Consider the following 19,921-nt stretch of genomic DNA (forward strand, 5'->3'; position numbering starts at 1 on the left):
ATTGGCAAGAGAGCATGGTGTCTGTAAGAACCATTTTCAAGCAAGGTCTGGTCTTCCAGCCATAGGCCAGCCTAGTTGACCACAAGTGCCTTCTCTGTATGAAGGATAAGGAGATCTGTAAGACACAGTATCTATCCTTCCAGAACCTGTTTTCTGCTTGGGGAGACAGCTTAATAACCATTCACTAAAGTATTTATTGAACACCTGCCATGTTCAAGAGTATACACATGAAGCAATCTGAGAACACTTAAGACTATGTAAAAGAAAATGTTAACTAATTTGATGTAGACTATACATTACCTGGATGTATACAGAAGAGGGAGATCAGTAAAAGTCAGGCTGCTTGAATTGTAAAGGATGGGTAAAACATAGATAAATAAAAGGAAGGAATAGTGAAACTGTATAGAAAAAAGAGTACAAGCCTTGGGTTGAACAGACCAGCTCTGTCATTAACTACTGATGTGACGTGAGACAAGCTGCATAACCTCTCCAAGTCCTGGTTTCTTCATTAATAGGAATAATGACATGTATGGTTCTTGTGAGGAAAATAGTTGTGAAGTTCCTAGCACAATACCTGTCACATAATAAGTGTTCAATAAATTCAGGCCATATGGGTATTGGAGGAAGACTCTTAGTCCTTGGGCTATTAGCCTTCAGGACTCACCTGTGACCTCTGCTGAGTATGAAATGTGCTTCCTGCAGTGAGCCTGCCATATTCTACAGTGTTAGTGTTAGTGGTGATTCTGGCCAGAGTTAGAGTGGCATCAGGAAGAGGGAAGGGCACAATAATAAATGTATTACCATTTATTGAATCCTTACTACATGCCAAGTAATTTTCTGAGTTCCTTATATACATTTTTTCATGTAACAGCTTTATTGAAATTTAACTCACAAGCTATACAATTCAGTCACTTAAAGTGTATAATGCAGTGGTTTATAGTATATTCACAAGAGTCGTGCAGCTATCACCACAATTAGTTTTAGAACATTTTCATTACCCCATAAATGAATCCCATACCCATTATTAATCATTCCCCATTTTATCTCTCAACTTCCCTAGAACTTGACAATCACTAACTAATCTACTTTCTGTCTCCATAGATTTGCCTGCTTTGGACATTTCATATAAATGGAATCATACAGCATGTGTTCTTTTGTGACTGGCTTCTTTCTTTAGCATGTGTTCAAGGTCCATCAATGTTATAGCACATGCCCTAGCCAACCTGGCTCAGTGGATAGAGCATCGGCCTATAGAGTGGAGAGTTTCAGGTTCAATTCTGGTCAAGGGCATGTTTCTCAGTTGCAGGCGTGTGCGGGAGGCAGCCTTGATCAGGCGTGTGCGGGAGGCAGCCAATCAATGTGTCTCTCTGACATGGATGTTTCTCTCTCTTTCTCTCTCCCTCCCACTCCCTTTAAAAATCAATGGAAAATATCCTCAGGTGAGGATTAACAGCAAAGAAAAAATGTTGTGGCATGTATTAGTACTTTATTCCTTTTTCATAGTCAAATAATATTCCATTAATGGCTATGCTACATTTTATTTATCCATTCATCAGTCGAGGGACATCTGGGTTGTTTCTACTTTTGGCTATTATGAATAATGCTGCTATGAATGTTTGTGTACAAGTTTTTGTGTGGACATAATGTTTTCATTTGGGGGGGTGCGTTATATCTGGGAGTAGAATTGCTGGATTATATATTGTAAGTCTGTGTTTAACCTTTTGAGGAACTGCCAGACTGTTTTCCAAAGTGGCTGCACCATTTTACATTCCCACCAGCCATGTATGAGGAATCCAGTTTCTCTGCATCCTTACCAGTACCTGTTATTGCCTGTCTTTTTTACTTTAGCCACCCTAATGGATGTGAAATGGTATATTGTGGTTTTGAATTGCATTTCCCTGTTGGCTAATGATGTTGGGCTTCTTTTTGTGGGTTATGTGTGGTTTTTTTGGCCATTTGTATTTTCCAAAAATACCTTTGGAAAAATATCTGCTCAGATCCTGTGTGCATTTCTTAATTGGGTTTATCATTGAATGTTATTAGGTTGGTGATATTACTTATTTTGCTGGTGAGGAAACAAAGTCTCACAGATGTTAAGGATTTTGATCAGAGTCACACAGTTGGTGAGTTTTGCTTCCCAGGCTGACTGACTGTGACCTCTCTGCTCTTTCTAATAACACAGTGCTGCCCACTGAGGACTCACTGAAGGATCACCACAGTCCTCTTTTGGGAGCCTCAACCAGCAGGAGGGGAGGAATTGAAAGTCTATATTGAGAAATTAACTGGGACCAGGAATGAGAAGCTTCTGAAAGTCAAACAGAAGAATGTGGATATTATGGGTTCCAGGACAGGAGAGATACGTTAATTTGAAAATTGCCATTTCCTAGGTGCCAATTACTTCCTGTTCCCCTCACTATAGTCCATCATTTCTAATTTTCACAGTAACCCAATTAATGGATACTAATGTCCTGATTTTACCAATAAGAAATTTGAGGCCCAGAGGGATGGAGTAATTTTCCAAAGTCATCAGAATTAGAATCCATGTCTCTCTGACTCGAAATTCTGAATTCTTTCCTTTCAGAGATACTTTATAAAAGAAAGATTATTTTATACTATTTGTAGCATTTACATGCTCTTGAGGGTAGAGCCCATTCTCTATCCCCATGGCCCAGCCTGTACAAAGTACTTAATAAAATGTTTAGTGGGTGAATGAGGAAACAGACTGCAGTGTATTGTGTAGAAGGACCTAATTCCACCTGGGATTTTTGGAGGGAGATGAGCTAATAAGTGAGATATTGGAGGTCTCATCGCAAGGCTTGGTGTCCTGGGAGCTTGGGTCTAACTTTGTAAACATGGGGCTTGGGAAGAATGTTCTGGTGCCCAGACGTCCTTTGCTTTCTTAGAACAGGATCAGGCAGGTTTGGCCAGTCTTACATCTGTTTAGTGTTCCTCACAGAACATTAGAGTCTTGGGGGAACAACACAATGGGCTTTTTAAAATGTGTATTCCCAGGTGCTGCCTGCTGAATCTAAATTGTTGAAGTGGGGGCCCAAGATTCAGTGTTTTGTTACAAGTTACCCAAGTGGTTGTGTTTGTTTTTTAATATAGTTTTGTTGATTTCAGAGTGGATGGGAGAGGGGGAGAGAGAAAGAAACATCAATGAGAGAGAATTATTGATTGTCTGCCTCCTGCATTCCCCACACTGGGGACTGAGCCCACTACCTGGACATGTGCTCTGACCAGGAATTGAACCGTGACCTTCTGGTTCATAGGTCAATGCTCAACCCCTGAGCCACATCAGCTGGGTCCCACAAAAGTTTGAGAAACACTGGTGTAGAAAAACTCCATTTTAAAAATAGGGAATCACAGAGGGATTGGGACACATACCAAATTAGTGAAAGCCATTTTTAAACCCAGTTCTCTTGTCTCCTGGTTTATTGTTCTTGTTCCCCATGTTGCTTAATTTGTTAACAAAAACAATTGTATGCCCATAGCTTTCCGGATAGAGTCCGAACCCCTCTCAAGATCAGGCCTCTGCCTTCCTGGGCAACCTCATCTCTGCCTAATGCTCCACCCACCTTCACTCAGCTTTCCAGGCTCACCGAAGGACTCCCAGTTTCTTGAATGAATGAACGAACAGGCAATACCGTCTTTACCCTCTGGTCTTTGCAAATGATACTTCCTGTCCTGGAATGCTTTTCTTCCCCTCGCCACCTGTCAAGCTCCCCTTCATCCTTAGAACAGTTCTCCTGGGAGATTCCTCCCCAAGCCACATGACACGTGTGCCATCTGTGCTGCCATCAGACCCTGTGCATGCATGCCTCTCATAGCACTTTCTGTATTGCGGTGCCAGGGGTGGTGTGCCTATAGGCAGGTAGATGAATGAAGTCTCAAGCTGCATGAAGAACTGAAGTGATGCTGCCTGAAGTACATACAAAAAATGTTGTGCTAGTTACTGTCATCAATGAGGAGCCTTGGGGAGTCAAAACAGAAGGAAAATTTTAACACAATAAAATATTACAAGAGGTGTTGTAAGATAATATATAATTAACTGGTAGATGAGTACACATAATTAAGGTGACAGTTATCCAGGGCAGTGCTGGGGGGAGAGGACTTCCTGGAAGAGGAGGCCTTGAATTGGGCTTTAAATAACAGGTAGAATTTGGAGAGGAAAGCAGGCTGGCTAGGCTTTACACTCTCCAAGGATGGTTTCATGTTGACCCAACACAGGGAATCTCCCTCTTGCCCCATCCTCTGGCTGATGACAAATGCAACATGCAGAGCTGACAGTGCCCACAGAGGGTGAGGAAGCAGCCTGCAATGTGGACAGTAGGGTGGCCATCTCTCAGGTTGTAGTGAGGATTGAATGTGGTTGTAGATACAAAACACCTTGTAGATACTCAAGACTCAATTTCACAGACCTAGAACGAACGCTCCAAAAATTCATCTGGAATAAAAAAAGACCCTGAATAGCTGCAGCGATCCTGAGAAAGAACAAAGCAGGTGGGATCTCAATACCAGATATCAAGCTGTATTACAAAGCCACTGTTCTCAAAACTGCCTGGTACTGGCACAGGAACAGACATATAGATCAATGGAATAGAATAGAGAGCCCAGAAATCGGCCTGAACCAATATGCTCAATTAATATTTGACAAAGGAGAGAAACCAAGATGGCGGCATAGGTAAACACCGGAAATTGCTGCCTCCCACAACAAATTCAAAAATACAACTAAAAGACAAAACGGACATCATCCAGAACCACAGGAAGGCTGGCTGAGTGGAAATTCTACAACTAGAAGGAAAGAGAAAAGCACACTGAGACTCAGAGAAGGTGCAGAAGTGCAGAGGTACAGAGGCGCAGATGGCAAGGGCTGGCAACTGAGGACGCAACTGTCTTTTTGAATCGGGAGGGAGTCACAAGCCCCCAACTGCTCTGAACTCAAGTTCCAGGTGAGTCCCTGGGGACCCAGACTCATACAGGGAGAAACTGGACTGTCTGGCAGCGGGCAGAAGTCGGAACTCGAGAGTGGCTTTCTCTCAAAGGTGCTTGCAGCGATTACCGGGACACTGAGACACATGGCCCCTTAGGGCAGGGCTGAGGATCAGCCATAGCTGCTTGCTCCAGCCTGTTGATTCCCTGAGACCCTGCCCCACCCAGGCTGCAGCAGAGGCTTTTGCATATGAATGCCCTGGCCCTTTGCAATCTGAAAATTACCTAACAAACTGCAGCTTGGCCAGACAGACCCAGAACTTCCAAGAGAAGGCCCAAGGCCCCACAGCAGCTTGCATTGTTTCACAGCTGGGCCTCATCTGAGCACCTCCAAACCCCAAACAAGGAAGGGGAATCTGCAGATCTCTTCGTAGCTCCTGCTGTGTAGCCGCAGGCAGAGGCTAAATTAGCACCTCCTTAGATCCAAGAGCCAGTGTACCCAGTGGTCAGAGTGGGACCATCCAGATTACAACTCCTCAGATCCATAAGGGACACACTCAGGGGGCAGACTCAGTGAGCACCAAAGCCCCACTGAAGCAAGTCTTGCCCCATAAGGGTGTCTCCAGCACAGTTCTCCCACTGTAGACACAGCTGACTCTCACAGCCAATTGGCCTGGAGGTCAATTCCTCCCAGTGATACCTACAACAATCAAGGCTTAACTTCAACAAGACTGTGCGCAAAGCCCACAAAGGGGTGCACCAAGAGTGTCCACCTCAAGTAATTGGGGAGGCTGAGCCACTGGGCCCTATAGGACACCTAGCACACAAAGCCACTCTATCAACACAGGGAAGCATAAAAAATGCGGAGACAAAGAAACAGGTCACAAATGGCAGAAATGGAGGAAAGCAAACTACTGGATATAGAGTTCAAAACCACACTTTTAAGGTTTTTCAAGAACTTCCTAGAAACCGCCGATAAATTTAGTAAGACCCTCAAAAAGACTGGTGAGACCGCCGATAAATGTAGTGATACCCTCAAGAAATCTAGTGAGACCCTAGAGCAGCCGTGGGCAAACTACGGCCCGCGGGCCGGATACGGCCCATTCGGCTGTTCTATCCAGCCTGCGGAGCCGAAAGAGCGGAGGGTTTCTTGCTCTCCCCTCTGCTCCTTCACCAGCAGCAGTGTTAACATGGCAACGTCGGGAAACACAGCCGCAGCTCCTTCTTCTGAGTCCAGTTTAAGAACCCATTGTGGCCCTCGAGTCAAAAAGTTTGCCCACCCCTGCCCTAGAGGATATGAAAAAGGACCAAGTAGAAATTAAGCATACACTGACTGAAATAAAGGATATTATGCAGAGTTCCAACAGCAGACTAGAGGATCGCAAGAATCAAGTCAAAGATTTGAAATACGAAGAAGCAAGAAACACCCAACCAGAAAAGCAAAATGAAAAAAGAATCCAAAAACACAAAGATAGTGTAAGGAGCCCCTGGAACAGCTTCAAGTGTACAACATCTGAATTATAGGGGTACCAGAAGAAGAGAGAGAGAGCAAGATATTGAAAACCTATTTAAAGAAATAATGACAGAAAACTTCCCCTACCTGGTGAAAGAAATAGACTTACAAGTCCAGGAAACGCAGAGAACCCCAAACAAAAGGAATCCAAAGAGGACTACACCAAGACACATCATAATTAAAATGCCAAGAGCAAAAGACAAAGAGGGAATCTAAAAAGCAGCAAGAAAAAGACAGTCAGTTACCTACAAGGGAGTACCCATACGACTGTCAGCTGATTTCTCAACAGAAACTTTGCAGGCCAGAAGGGAGTGGCAGAAATATTCAAAGTGATGAATGCCAAGAACCTACAACCAAGATTTCTTTACCCAGCAAAGCTATCATTCAGAATTGAAGGTCAGATAAAGAGCTTCACAGATAAGAAAAAGCTAAAGGAGTTCACCACCACCAAACCAGTATTATATGAAGTGCTGAAAGGTATCCTTTAAGAAGAGGAAGAAGAAGAAGGTAAAGATACAAATTATGAACAACAAATACACATCTATCAACAAGTGAATCTAAAAATCAATTGAATAATCTGATGACCAGAATAAACTGGTGATTATAATAGAATCAGGGGCATAGAAAGGGAGTGGACTTACTACTCTTGCAGGGGAAAGGGGTGTGGGGGATGCGGGAAGAGACTGGACAAAAATTGTGCACCTATGGATGAGAACAGTGGCGGGGGGGGGGTGAGGGCGGAGGGTGGGAGGAGAACCGGGTGGAGGGGAGCTATGGGGGGAAAAAGAGGAACAACTGTAATAATCTGAACAATAAAGATTTAATTTAAAAAAAATATTTGACAAAGGAGGCAAGAACATACATTGGAGTCAAGATAGTCTCTTCAATAAATGGTGTTGGGAAAATTGGACAGATACATGCAAGAAAATGAAACTAGACCACCAACTTACACCATACACAAAAATAAACTCAAAATGGGTAAAGGACTTAAATATACGACGGGAAACCATAAAAATACTAGAAGAATCCAAAGGCAACAAAATCTCAGACATATGCTGAAGCAATTTCTTCATTGATACAGCTCCTAGGGCATTGGAAACTAAAGTGAAAATAAACAAATGGGACTACATCAAAATAAAAAGCTTCTGCACAGCAAAAGAAACCGTCAACAAAACAACAAGAAAGCCCACTGCATGGGAGAACATATTTGCCAATGTTATCACCGATAAGGGTTTAATCTCCAACATTTATAGGGAACTCATACAACTTAACAAAAGGAAGATAAACAATCCAATCAAAAAATGGGCAAAGGACCTAAATAGACACCTTTCAAAAGAGGACATTCAGAAACCCAAGAGACATATGAAAACATGCTCAAAGTCACTAATCATCCGAGAGATGCAAATCAAAACAACAATGAGGTACCATCTCACACCTGTCATAATGTCTATTAACAAACGACAAGTGCTGGAGAGGATGTGGAGAAAAAGGAACACTCGTGCACTGCTGGTGGGAATGCAGACTGGTGCAGCCACTATGGAAGACAGTATGGAGTTTCCTCAAAAAGCTACAAATGGAACTCCCATTTGACCCTGTGATCCCACTTCTAGGAATATATCCCAAGAAACCAGAAACACCAATCAGAAAGGATATAAGCACCCATATGTTCATAGCAGCATAATTCACCATAGCTAAGATCCGGAAACAGCCTAAGTGCCCATCTGTAGATGAATGGATCAGAAAACTGTGGTACATCTACACAATGGAATACTATGCTGCTATAAAAAAGAAGGAACTCTTACCATTTGTAACAGCATGGATGGATCTGGAGAGCATTATGCTAAGTGAAATAAGCCAGTCAGTGAAGGAGAAATACCACATGATCTCACTCATTTATGGATAATAAAGACCATTATAAACTTATGAACAAAAATAGATACAGAGGCAGAGCTGCCTCTAACAAACTGTCCAACTACAGCGGGAAGGCTGGGGAAGGTTGGGGGGCAGGAAGTGGGGGTAAGAGATCAACCGAAGGACTTGTATGCATGCATATAAGCATAACCAATGGACATAAGACACTTGGGGGTAGGGGAGGCCAGGGGATTGTCAAGGGCGGGGGGAAAAAAGGAGACGTATGTAATACTCTTTGTAATACTTTAAGCAATAAAATGATAATAATAATTTAAAAAAAAAAACACCTTGTAGATACTCAAGACTCAAGAATTTAGCTTAGTCCCTTAGCTTCAAGCCAGCTTAGGTGACCCTGGGTTATGTGAGGTTTGACTTTGTGGACACTTGCAGAAACTATGCAGAATGGAGGACGGAGCCAGGTAGGATTGAGGTCTAGTCCTAGTTCACCACCCACTAGCAGTGCGAGTTGGGCAGGCCGCCTAACTTCTTTACCTCTATCTCTTGCTCAATAGAGAATAGAACTTGGCCCATCTGCCCTAGATTGTCATGAGGGTAGGGAATGATTGCATTGTAGTACGCACTAAACTGTAAAATGCTGCACAAATGTAAGGGGTTATTCTTGAGTTTGTCATATTAGTTGTAGAGGTTCCCTCACAAAGATACGTGCTCACATCTTTAAAGACAGGGCACTGTTGGACACTCCATGACATTAGATTGCACAGCCCCTGGGAGTGGCAGGTAGAGACTGAGCTGAGAGAATGGGACTTGTATCTAGGGTTGCCTTTCCTCTGCACAAGGCAGCAGTAAGTAATAAATGTTTTGTTATCTGGAGACCACCCGTCTTGCCTCATATACCTTTTATCAGAATTTCCCCCAATAGACTTAGCAGTGCGAGGACAGGAGCCATGTCTGAGTCATCTCCGTGTCCCTAGTGTCTAACCCAAGGGAGAAAGCAGCATTAATAAATGTTTTGGTAATGTTTTTTAAGCCTATCATCACATTTGACTCTCATAATATTTAAATATTTAGTGTTCCTCAAATTATTGCTTATCATACCCATTGTATCATACCCAAAGTAAATGGCAAAACTAAGAGTCAGGAGTCCATGACTCCTTTACTTTAAATCACTGTTTCTCATCGTGGGAGGTAGTGGGGTTGGTTGGTTGGTTGGTTGGTTTTGGTTTTAGTGTTGTTGTTGTTTTTTGCGGGGCGGGGGGCGGGGGGAGTGGGGGGTGCAGTTTCAGCTCAGGAATGGCCAGGGCTGCATGAAGGGCTTCAGGTACTACTTTCACTTCTGCTGACTCTTGGCACTGCTGAGGCTAAGGAATCCTACAGAGTATTTCTCAGGCACATACTTGCCATGGCACCTAGGCATAGACTTTGCAACATCAAAAAGTCAGAAGTGAGGAGAAACCAAGATGGCGGCATAGGTTAACGCCGGAGATTGCTGCCTCAAACAACCAATTCAAATTACACCTAAAAGACGGAACGGACATCATCCAGAACCACAGGAAGGCTGGCTGAGTGGAAATTCTACAACTAGGAGGAAAGAGAATATCATACCCAGACTCAGAGGAGGCGCAGTGCTGAAGTGAAATACTCAGGTGCGGAGTGCGCGGAGCGGGCTGGCAGAGTTGTTGTTTTCAATCGGGAGGGAGCTTCAGACTCCGAGTTCCAGAGCCGGGCGAGTCTCTAGGGACCCAGACTCAAACGGGAGAAGCGGGACTGTCTGGCTTCGGTCGGAACTCGAAGGCAGCTTTCTCTCCGAGGTTTGCAGCGGTTGCTGGGACTCGGTGAGGCAGAGCCTCTGGGGACGGAACTGAGAGCAGCCATAACTGCTCGCTCCGGCCCGCCCTGTAGACCCCCGGGGACCCGCCCCGCCCAAGCCCTGCGCAGAGCCATTTGCGGGATAGCCTCAGGCAAACGCTAGATTAGCACCGCCCTAGAGATCCAGCTCAGAAGCTCTCCCATTGCAGACACAGCTGACTCTCATAGCCAGTTAGCCTGGAGGTCAAATCACCACCACCCCCCCCCCGTATTGACAACAATCAAGGCTTAACTACAACAAGACTGCACACAAAGACCACTAGGGGGTGCACCAAGAAAAGATAAAAAAATGCGGAGACAAAGAAACAGGACGCAAATGTCAGAAATGGAAGATATAGAGCTCAAAACCACACTTTTACAGTCTCTCAAGAACTGTCTAGAAGCTGCCGATAAACTTAGTAAGGCCCTCGAAAAGACTGGTGAGACCGCCGATAAATGTAGTGAGATCCTCAAGAAATCTAATGAGACCCTCAATGTTGTGATAAAGAACCAACTAGAAATTAAGCATACACTGACTGAAATAAAGAATATTATACAGACACCCAACAGCAAACCAGAGGAGCGCAAGAATCAAGTCAAAGATTCGAAATGCGAAGAAGCAAAAAACACCCAACTGGAAAAGCAAAATGAAAAAAGAATCCGAAAATACGAAGATAGTGTAAGGAGCCTCTGGGACAGCTTCAGGTGTACCAACATCCGAATTATAGGGGTACCAGAAGAAGAGAGAGAGAGCAAGATATTGAAAACCTATTTGAAGAAATAATGACAGAAAACTTCCCCCACCTGGTGAAAGAAATAGACTTACAGGTCCAGGAAGCGCAGAGAACCCCAAACAAAAGGAATCCAAAGAGGACCACACCAAGACACATCATAATTAAAATGCCAAGAGCAAAAGACAAAGAGAGACTCTTAAGAGCAGCAAAAGAAAGAAACTCAGTTACCTACAAGGGAATACCCATACGACTGTCAGCTGATTTCTCAACATAAACTTTGCAGGCCAGAAGGGAATGGCAAGAAATATTCAAAGTGATGAATACCAAGAACCTACAACCAAGATTACTTTATCCAGCAAAGCTATCATTCAGAATTGAAGGTCAGATAAAGAGCTTCACAGATAAGGAAAAGCTAAAGGAGTTCATCACCAACAAACCAGTATTATATGAAATTCTGAAAGGTATCCTTTAAGAAGAGGAAGAAGAAGAAAAAGGTAAAGATACAAATTATGAACTTCAAACATGCATCTATCAACAAGTGAATCTAAGAATCAAGTGAATAAATAATCTGGTGATCATAATAGAATCAGGGACATAGAAAGGGAATGGACTGACTATTCTTGGGGGGGAAGGGGGTGTGGGAGATGCGGGAAGAGACTGGACAAAAATTGTGCATCTATGGATGAGGACAGTGGGTGGGGAGTGAGGGCGGAGGGTGGGGCGGGAACTGGGAGGAGGGGAGTTATGGGGGGAAAAAAGAGGAACAAATGTAATAATCTGAACAATAAAGATTTAATTAAAAAAAAAGAAAAGAGAAAAAATTAAAAAATAAATAAAAAATTTAAAAAAAAGTCAGAAGTGAGAGCAGAAGGATAACAAAGTGATGGTTTGTCACTCTCCCTGTGGCTTGGAGGGGAAGCAGGAGCCTAAGCCCATCTTCCCAGTGCTGGAGACAGGCTAGTAGATGTCTTTGTTGGGAAGGGTATGATTCACTGGCTGAGGACCACCTGTAAACTCGGGGCCACAAAATACGACCGTGGTGGCCAGCTGGTGAGCCAGTCTTGAATGAGTCACTTTAGTTTCCGTGGATTTGTGTACTTTTCTTCAGTGGAGGGGGTAAGCGTGTGAGGGTGTGTGCTGTACCTACTTCTCCCCACAACTTTCCACCTTTGAAAGAATAGAATATGAAATCTAATGAGCTGGGGATTTCAGCAAGATGATGTGGGACAAATTGGGGGAGAGAGATTATTATTGATAAGAGCATGAAACGGGCCTTGCTCGACCACCAGCTGATTGTGGCCCTTCTCAACTTCAGTTCCTTACTTGTAAAATGGGGAGAGTAAACTTACTCCTCACAGATTATTCTGAAATAAATAAGTGAAAATACTTACAGGTTTTAATGTATTACTCAGTTCCAAAGAGTGTTCTGTGGAACACCAGCATTGCAGGATTTTAATAAGGGTTAGGTGGAGAGAGGCTGTCAAAACCAGGAACTGCTGAGTGACACCAAATTGAACAGATGGTTCTTAACTAAGAACTGTGCCTTTCTGAGGGGAATGGTGTGTGCAGGATTCCCCAAATGGACCTCTTTCACAGAGAGAATACACTTTGGAAGCACAAGATTAGACAGTAAAGATAATAGCTGACATTTACTGAGAGGTACTGTATGCCAGGGGCTGCTCCAAGCCCCTTTACTCATAGTGTCTCATTTAATCCTTACAGTATCCCTGGGAGAGTACTGGTATCATCTCCATTTACAGATAAAGAAATTTGGCACAGAGAGGGTAGGTAGTTACCCAATATTACAGTCAGCAAATTCAGGACTGAGATCCAAACATAGGTGGTCTGGTTCCAGAGCTCACCTATTTAACAACCACACGCTAGTGCAGCGGTTCTCAACCTGTGGGTCGCGACCCCTTTGGCGGTTGAACGACCCTTTCACAGGGGTCGCCTAAGACCATCCTGCATATCAGATATTTACATTACGATTCATAACAGTAGCAACATTACAGTTATGAAGTAGCAACGAAAATAATTTTATGGTTGGGTCACAACATGAGGAACTGTATTTAAAGGGCCAGAAGGTTGAGAACCACTACACTAGTGCCTCCACTAAATACTTGTTGGCTGACGTTATTATCATCCCAAAACAAGGTAACATCAGAACTTGTTTATGAATTATGTATTTAATTTGCTAGTTCAACAAATATTTATCAAGCACGTATTTATGACCAGATACCGTACTGGGGACACAACTGTAGAGAAAATGGTCACACTTCTGTTTTCATGAGCTTTTTGCCTAGTGGAGAACATAGTCAAGAAAACAGGTGATTACAATAGAATGTAATAAATACTTAATCGGAAGATGTCTAAGGTGCTGGGTAGCTCTTAGGAGTAGTAACTATCTCGAACTTGGGAAGAATCACTAGAAGAACTGATTTTTAATCAGAGGCCTAAAAATGAATTGGAGTTAGCCAACTGAAGGTATGGAAGAGGAGAAGATGTTCCAGTAGGTGGAATGGTAATTGCAAAAGCTCAGAGGCAAAAAAAAAAAAAAAAATTAGAAAGGGATGGTGAGAAATGAGACCTCAGAGGTGAGCAAGGGCCCTCCTATGATTTATTCCTTCCTTCCTTCCTTCCTTCCTTCCTTCCTTCCTTCCTTCCTTCCTTCCTTCCTTTTTTTTTTGTGGAGGTCAGAGCTTCTTTATTGGCAGCAGGGGCCACGGGCCAGCTGGGCAGCGTCACCAGTAGAGGTAGTCAGCCTGGATGTTGGCGGCGATCTCGGCCTCCCACTTGTCCCCATTGTTCACCAGCTTCTCCTTGTTGTACAGCAGCTCCTCATGCGTCTCCATGGAGAACTCAAAGTTGGGGCCCTCGACAATGGCATCCACAGGGCAGGCCTCCTGGCAGAAGCCACAGTAGATGCACTTGGTCATGTTGATGTCATAGCGAGTGGTCCGGCGGCTGCTATCGGCTCACTGCTCAGCCTCGATGGTGATGGCCGGGGCCCGAGCAGACAGCCTCGCAAGGTTTGCATGCGATGCAGTGCTCCTCCCCGGATGGGTATAGGCGCAGCGCATACTCCCCATGGAAGCATGGGCTCAGCGGGCCCTTCTCAAAGGGGTAGTTTATGGTGGCTGGCTCCCGGAAAAGGTAGCTCAGGGTCATGCCCAGTCCTCGGATGAGTTCAGTCCACAGAAGGGTTTGAGCTGCCCCGTCAGTCACTGACTTCATGCCCATCAAGGGCTCTCGCAAGTTCACGTACTTGTAGGTGGCTGCCACTGTGCTGCTGTGGAGGCTCCGGGCACTGGGATGCCCTGCAGGAACAGCCTGGGCCAGGCCTGAAGCTCTGAGGGTGTGTCAGGCGTGCATCTTGAAGCATTGCCACTCCTTCCCCTACTGATCGGCCTGCTCGCCGAGAGGCAGAGCCTACCCCCTGGATGCTGCCATTCCCTCCTATGATTTCTTAATAGTCAGGCTATGAGTCAGCACTCTGGTGACGTTTGTCTCTGAACTGAATAATCCAGCTGTGTTTCCTAAATTTGTCTGCTTTTTATGGTAAGCACCCTAAGTATGGCTCTATAATTGCACTTGTGAAAATATTATATAATTTGTTCAGTGGTATGATTCTTGCATTAGACTCTCTTTTTTTTAATTAAATCTTTATTGTTCAGATTATTACAGTTGTTTCTCTTTTTTCCCCCCATAGCTCCCCTCCACCCAGTTCCCACACCACCCTCAGCCCTTACCCCTCCTCCACTGTCCTCACCCATAGGTGTACGATTTTTGTCCAGTCTCTTCCCGCACCCCCCACACCCCTTCCCCACCCCCGCCCCGCCTGAAAATAGTCAGTCCACTTCCTTTCTATGCCTCTGATTCTATTATATTCACCAGTTTATTCTGTTCATCAGATTATTAATTCACTTGATTTTTAGATACACTTGTTGATAGATGTGTATTTGTTGTTCATAATTTGTATCTTTACCTTTTTCTTCTTCTTCCTCTTCTTAAAAGATACCTTTCAGCATTTCATATAATACTGGTTTGGTGGTGATGAACTCCTTTAGCTTTTTCTTATCTGTGAAGCTCTTTATCTGACCTTCAATTCTGAATGATAGCTTTGCTGGGTAAAGTAATCTTGGTTGTAGGTTTTTGCTATTCATCACTTTGAATATTTCTTGCCACTCCCTTCTGGCCTGCATAGTTTCTGTTGAGAAATCAGCTGACAATGGTATGGGTACTCCCTTGTAGGTAACTAACTGTTTTTCTCTTGCTGCTTTTAAGATTCTCTCTTTGTCTTTTGCCCTTAGCGTTTTAATTATGATGTGTCTTGGTGTGGTCCTCTTTGGATTCCTTTTGTTTGGGGTTCTCTGTGCTTCCTGGACTTGTAAGTCTATTTCTTTCACCAGGTAGGGGAAGTTTTCTCTCATTATTTCTTCAAATAGGTTTCCAGTATCTTGCTCTCTCTCTTCTGGCACCCCCATAATTCGGCTTAGTACGCTTGAAGTTGTCCCAGAAGCTCCTTACACTATCTTCATATTTTTGGATTCTTTTTTCTTTTTGTTTTTCCGGTTGGGTGTTTTTTGCTTCTTCGTATTTCAGATCTTTGACTTGATTCTTGGCGATCCTCTAGTCTGCTGTTGGAACTCTGTATAATATTCTTTATTTCAGTCAGTGTATGCTTAATTTCTACTTGGTCCTTTTTCATATCCTCTAGGGCAGGGGTGGGCAAACTTTTTGACTCGAGGGCCACAATGGGTTCTTAAACTGGACCGGAGGGCCGGAACAAAAGCATGGATGGAGTGTTTGTGTGAACTAATATAAATTCAAAGTAAACATCATTACATAAAAGGGTACGGTCTTTTTTTTTTTTAGTTTTATTCATTTCAAGCGGGCCGGATCCAGCCCACGGGCCGTAGTTTGTTTTGAGGGTCTCACTAAATTTATCAGCAGTTTCAAGAAAATTCTTGAAAAACCTTATAAGTGTGGTTTTGAACTCTATATCCAGTAGTTTGCTTTCTTCCATTTCTGTCATTTGTGACCTGTTTCTTTGTCTCCGCATTTTTTATGCTTCCCTGTGTTGGTAGAGTGGCTTTGTGTGCTAGGTGTCCTATAGGGCCCAGTGGCTTAGCCTCCCCAATTACTTGAGGTGAACACTCTTGGTGCACCCCTTTGTGGGCTTTGTGCACAGTCTTATTGTAGTTAAGCCTTGATTGTTATAGGTATCACTGGGAGGAATTGACCTCCAGGCCAATTGGCTGTGAGAGTCAGCTGTGTCTACAGTGGGAGAACTGTGCTGGAGACACCCTTATGGGGCAAGACTTGCTTCAGTGGGGCTTTGGTGCTCACTGAGTCTGCCCCCTGAGTGTGTCCCTTATGGATCTGAGGAGTTGTAATCTGGATGGTCCCACTCTGACCACTGGGTACACTGGCTCTTGGATCTCTAAGGAGGTGCTAATTTAGCCTCTGCCTGAGGCTACCCAGCAGGAGCTATGGAAAGATCTGCAGATTCCTCTTCTTTGGGGTTTGGAGGTGCTCAGATGAGGCCCAGCTGTGAAACAATGCAAGCTGCTGTGGGGCCTTGGGCCTTCTTTTGGAAGTGCTGGGTCTCTGACTCAGCTGCAGTTTGTTAGGTAATTTTCAGATTGCAAAGGGCCAGGGCATTCATATGCAAAAGCCTCTGCTCACAGCTTGGGTGGAGTGGGGTCTCAGGGAATCAACAAGGCGGAGCAAACAGCTGTGGCTGATCCTCAGTCCTACCCTAAGAGCCCCCCCCCCCCCCAGGGTCCCGGTAATCGCTGCAAGCACCTCTGAGAGAAAGCCACCCTCGAGTTCCAACCGATGCCAGAAAGTCCAGTTTCTCCCCGTATGAGTCTGGGTCCCCAGAGACTCACCCGGAACTGGAGTTCAGAGCAGTCAGGAGCTTGAGACTCCCTCCAGATTGAAAAAGACAACCGTGTCCTCAGTTACTAACCTGTTCCACGTGCGACTCCGTAACTCTGCACTTTACTTCCGCACCTCCTCTGAGACTCAGTGTGCTTTTTTCTCTTTCCTTCTAGTTGTAGAATTTCCACTCAGCCAGCCTTCCTGTGGTTCTGGATGATGTCCATTTTGTCTTTTAGTTGTATTTTTGAAGTGGTTGTGCAAGGCAGCAATTTCCAGTGTTTACCTATGCTGCCATCTTGGTTTCCTCAGTTACAGTTCACTTCAGTTGGAGAATACAGACTTAAATAAACCAGTCACGGGAAAAGGCACACAGAGCTATCTAGAAAAGTACTAAATGTGGAGCTTCTAGTTGCTCTTTTCTCATGGAGTCAGGTACAGCTTTGCTTTCCCAGTACCGATGCTTGACAGTGTGCACAGAGCATTGCCAGCTGAAGAAGCTTGCTTGAGCTTTGGTGTCCAGTTTGCATTACACTCTTATTCATTAGTATACCTCCAGCAGCTACCACCATGCATTGGTGCTCATTAAGTGTTGTTTGTTGAATGAATGGTGTGTTTTCTTTGTAAAATGGATTATACCCTTCCTGCTTTCTTGAACCAACTATCACTTTTCTTCAGGTTCATTATTGTATCCAGCAGTTGATGTCCTATGGGCAATTCAGTGGTGCCCTTAGGGGTTTTTCAGGTGCAGTATTCTGTGGATTTCTTTTTAGCTTTTTATTGTTCTTTTCCCTCCTTGCCTGGCCACCACTTGATTGTAATCAGTCTGCTTGATTATGAAGCCTCCTCCCCAGCCTTATTGTTTTCTTCTCCTAATCTGCAGAGAGCTGGAAACAAGATCACTTACTATTATTTGATAAGACTGTTTGCCACTAAGAGTTGGTAATCTCTCTGAGTTAGGTCTCTAAAGGGCTCTCTTATGGGAAAAATGCATATGCGACTTATGTGTTAGCTGCTCAGAGGCCTTCTTCCTGTTCTCTCTACTCCAGGAAAGGTCAGATAACACTGCAGGTGTGGAGGGGAGGAAGTTATCGGTCTGGAAGCCTCTGTCTGGTGCAGAATTGCTGATTGACTATTGAGTCCATAGGCCACAAGGAAGTGTGGTCTAGTCTCAGCTGCATACTCCACCAACTTCATTTTGGCCAAACATTTGAAATACTCCCACCTAAGCTAGCTACAAATCTCAGGCCATTCCCTGTTAAGGCAAGTTCTGCAGAAAGTATGGTGCACCTTCACCTGAGCAGGAAAAGGAGGGAGAATAAGAGTCAAGGCTGGGTCAAGACATCTAGGCTCTGAGCTCCTTTCTTTGGGATCTGATTTGCTCATTTGCAAAATTAGGATGCCAGCATGATATGGTGGAGAGAAAGAGTAAAGACTCAGATTAGACATGGGTTCTAATCCTCACTCAACCATGTACAAGGGCGGGCAAAAGTAGGTTTATAATTGCAAGTACATGAAACACAGATTTTATTCTTGTACTAGTATTTATTAATTATTATATGATTTATTTGTATTATAACTCTAAACCTACTTTTGCTCACCCCTGTATTAGCTGTGTGACCTCTGTGTTTCAGTTTTCTCATCTATAAAATGAGAATGATAATACCCACTATATAAGATAGTTATGAGAATTAAATAGATTGTGTGAAGCTACCTTGCCAGACACAGAGTAGAAAAAGGTCAGTAAATGAGATCCGTTAGTATTAGGAGAAGGCATGACAGTCTTTGGCTTTTTGAACTTTAAATAGGAAGGGAGGGAAAAATGCATGGACACTATTCTAATACCACTTACTTGGAAAAGAATGGTTCAGGAATTGTCTGATGCTTTTAACTACCTAGGCAAGGTTACCTGTTGGCTGAATTACACCCCCTTACCCAGTTGGGAGGTGAGAGGAACCTACCTCTTGAAGACCCTGTGCTCTGGGCTAGAGAAGGGGGTTCAGGTAGGTAGGACCCAAATTCCACTTCCAATGAAATCAGTTCAGGAGGGAACATAACAGTTACTCTGATAATTGGGGCAGAAAGAAACCCCATCACCTAAGTATTATAGTTGTTTTATTGGGTCTCAGGTCCCAAGGGAGGACCTCAGAGGTGGAGTAACCTTCCCATTTATTTTCCAGACTGGGACTGTCCAGGACAACAGGCATAAACCAGGTTCGTCCCGGATGTGTGTGGTCACCCAACCCATAGGGTCCTATAAAAGTGACAGAACTGGTTTTAGGTTATTTAGTATGAAGTTGGAGAGGGAGAGTCATGAATACTAGCACTAGAGTGAGCCTAGGATTTTTGGTTCTTTGATCACATGAAATACTTTTTAATCTTACCTTTAAAAACATGTTCACAGTGCATTTATTAAGGGTAAAAAAGCATATTACAAAATTGCAATGTAGTAAATTCCAATTCTATAGGATATATATGCATATATGTGTGTGTGTGTGTGTGTGTGTGTGTGTGTGTGTATAGATATAGATATATAGATATATACCAAAATATTAAGTGCAGTTTTTCAAGTTGCAGAAATATTGATCCCTTCTTTGTATTTTTCTGTAGTTTCAAAATTTTAATGGCTTTTATAAATTATAAAAGGTCATCACAAAATAATATCAAACACTCACTAGGTTGTAAACATCTTCAGAGCAGAGGGATATGTTACTGTTCTGCAAAGAACAGCCTCTGTCTCCTGCCCCACTGGTTCCCTCTCTTACCCCAGCCTTCTTTCTTCACCTGGATGGCTCCTCTTCACCCTTCAAGATTCTGGACATCTGAGATCCTCTCTTCATTCCCAAATTGAGCTAATTTCCCCTCTGGCTTTCTATATCATCCTGTTATACTTCTAACATAGTATTTATCTCAAATAATACAATAAACATGTGTTTGTTCTCTGTCTCCTTCTTCAGATTAGGTCAGAGACCATGTCTGATTCACTCTGTGTCCCCAAATGAATCCTACTACGTAATAAATGTCAGTAAATGTTTGTGGAACTAACTGAGCTCTGCTTTACTTTCTCTTGCCTGGCACAGATTGCCATGCACATAATAGGTGTCATTGCATATTTAGCAAGTAGATAAATGGGTGAGTGAGT

General features: G+C 43.7%; 1 protein-coding gene and 1 pseudogene across 3 annotated transcripts in view; one reads left to right on the forward strand and one right to left on the reverse strand.

Moving 5' to 3' along the window:
- CLPB (caseinolytic mitochondrial matrix peptidase chaperone subunit B) overlaps positions 1-19,921 on the forward strand; it is a 161,369-nt gene that overhangs the window by 65,058 nt on the left and 76,390 nt on the right. The gene's annotated exons all lie outside the window — the stretch shown is intronic.
- On the reverse strand, positions 13,638-14,346 carry LOC118664084 (annotated as a pseudogene).

This window comes from Myotis myotis, unplaced genomic scaffold (genome assembly GCF_014108235.1).
Source record: "Myotis myotis isolate mMyoMyo1 unplaced genomic scaffold, mMyoMyo1.p scaffold_m19_p_10, whole genome shotgun sequence".
Lineage (NCBI taxonomy): Eukaryota > Metazoa > Chordata > Mammalia > Chiroptera > Vespertilionidae > Myotis > Myotis myotis.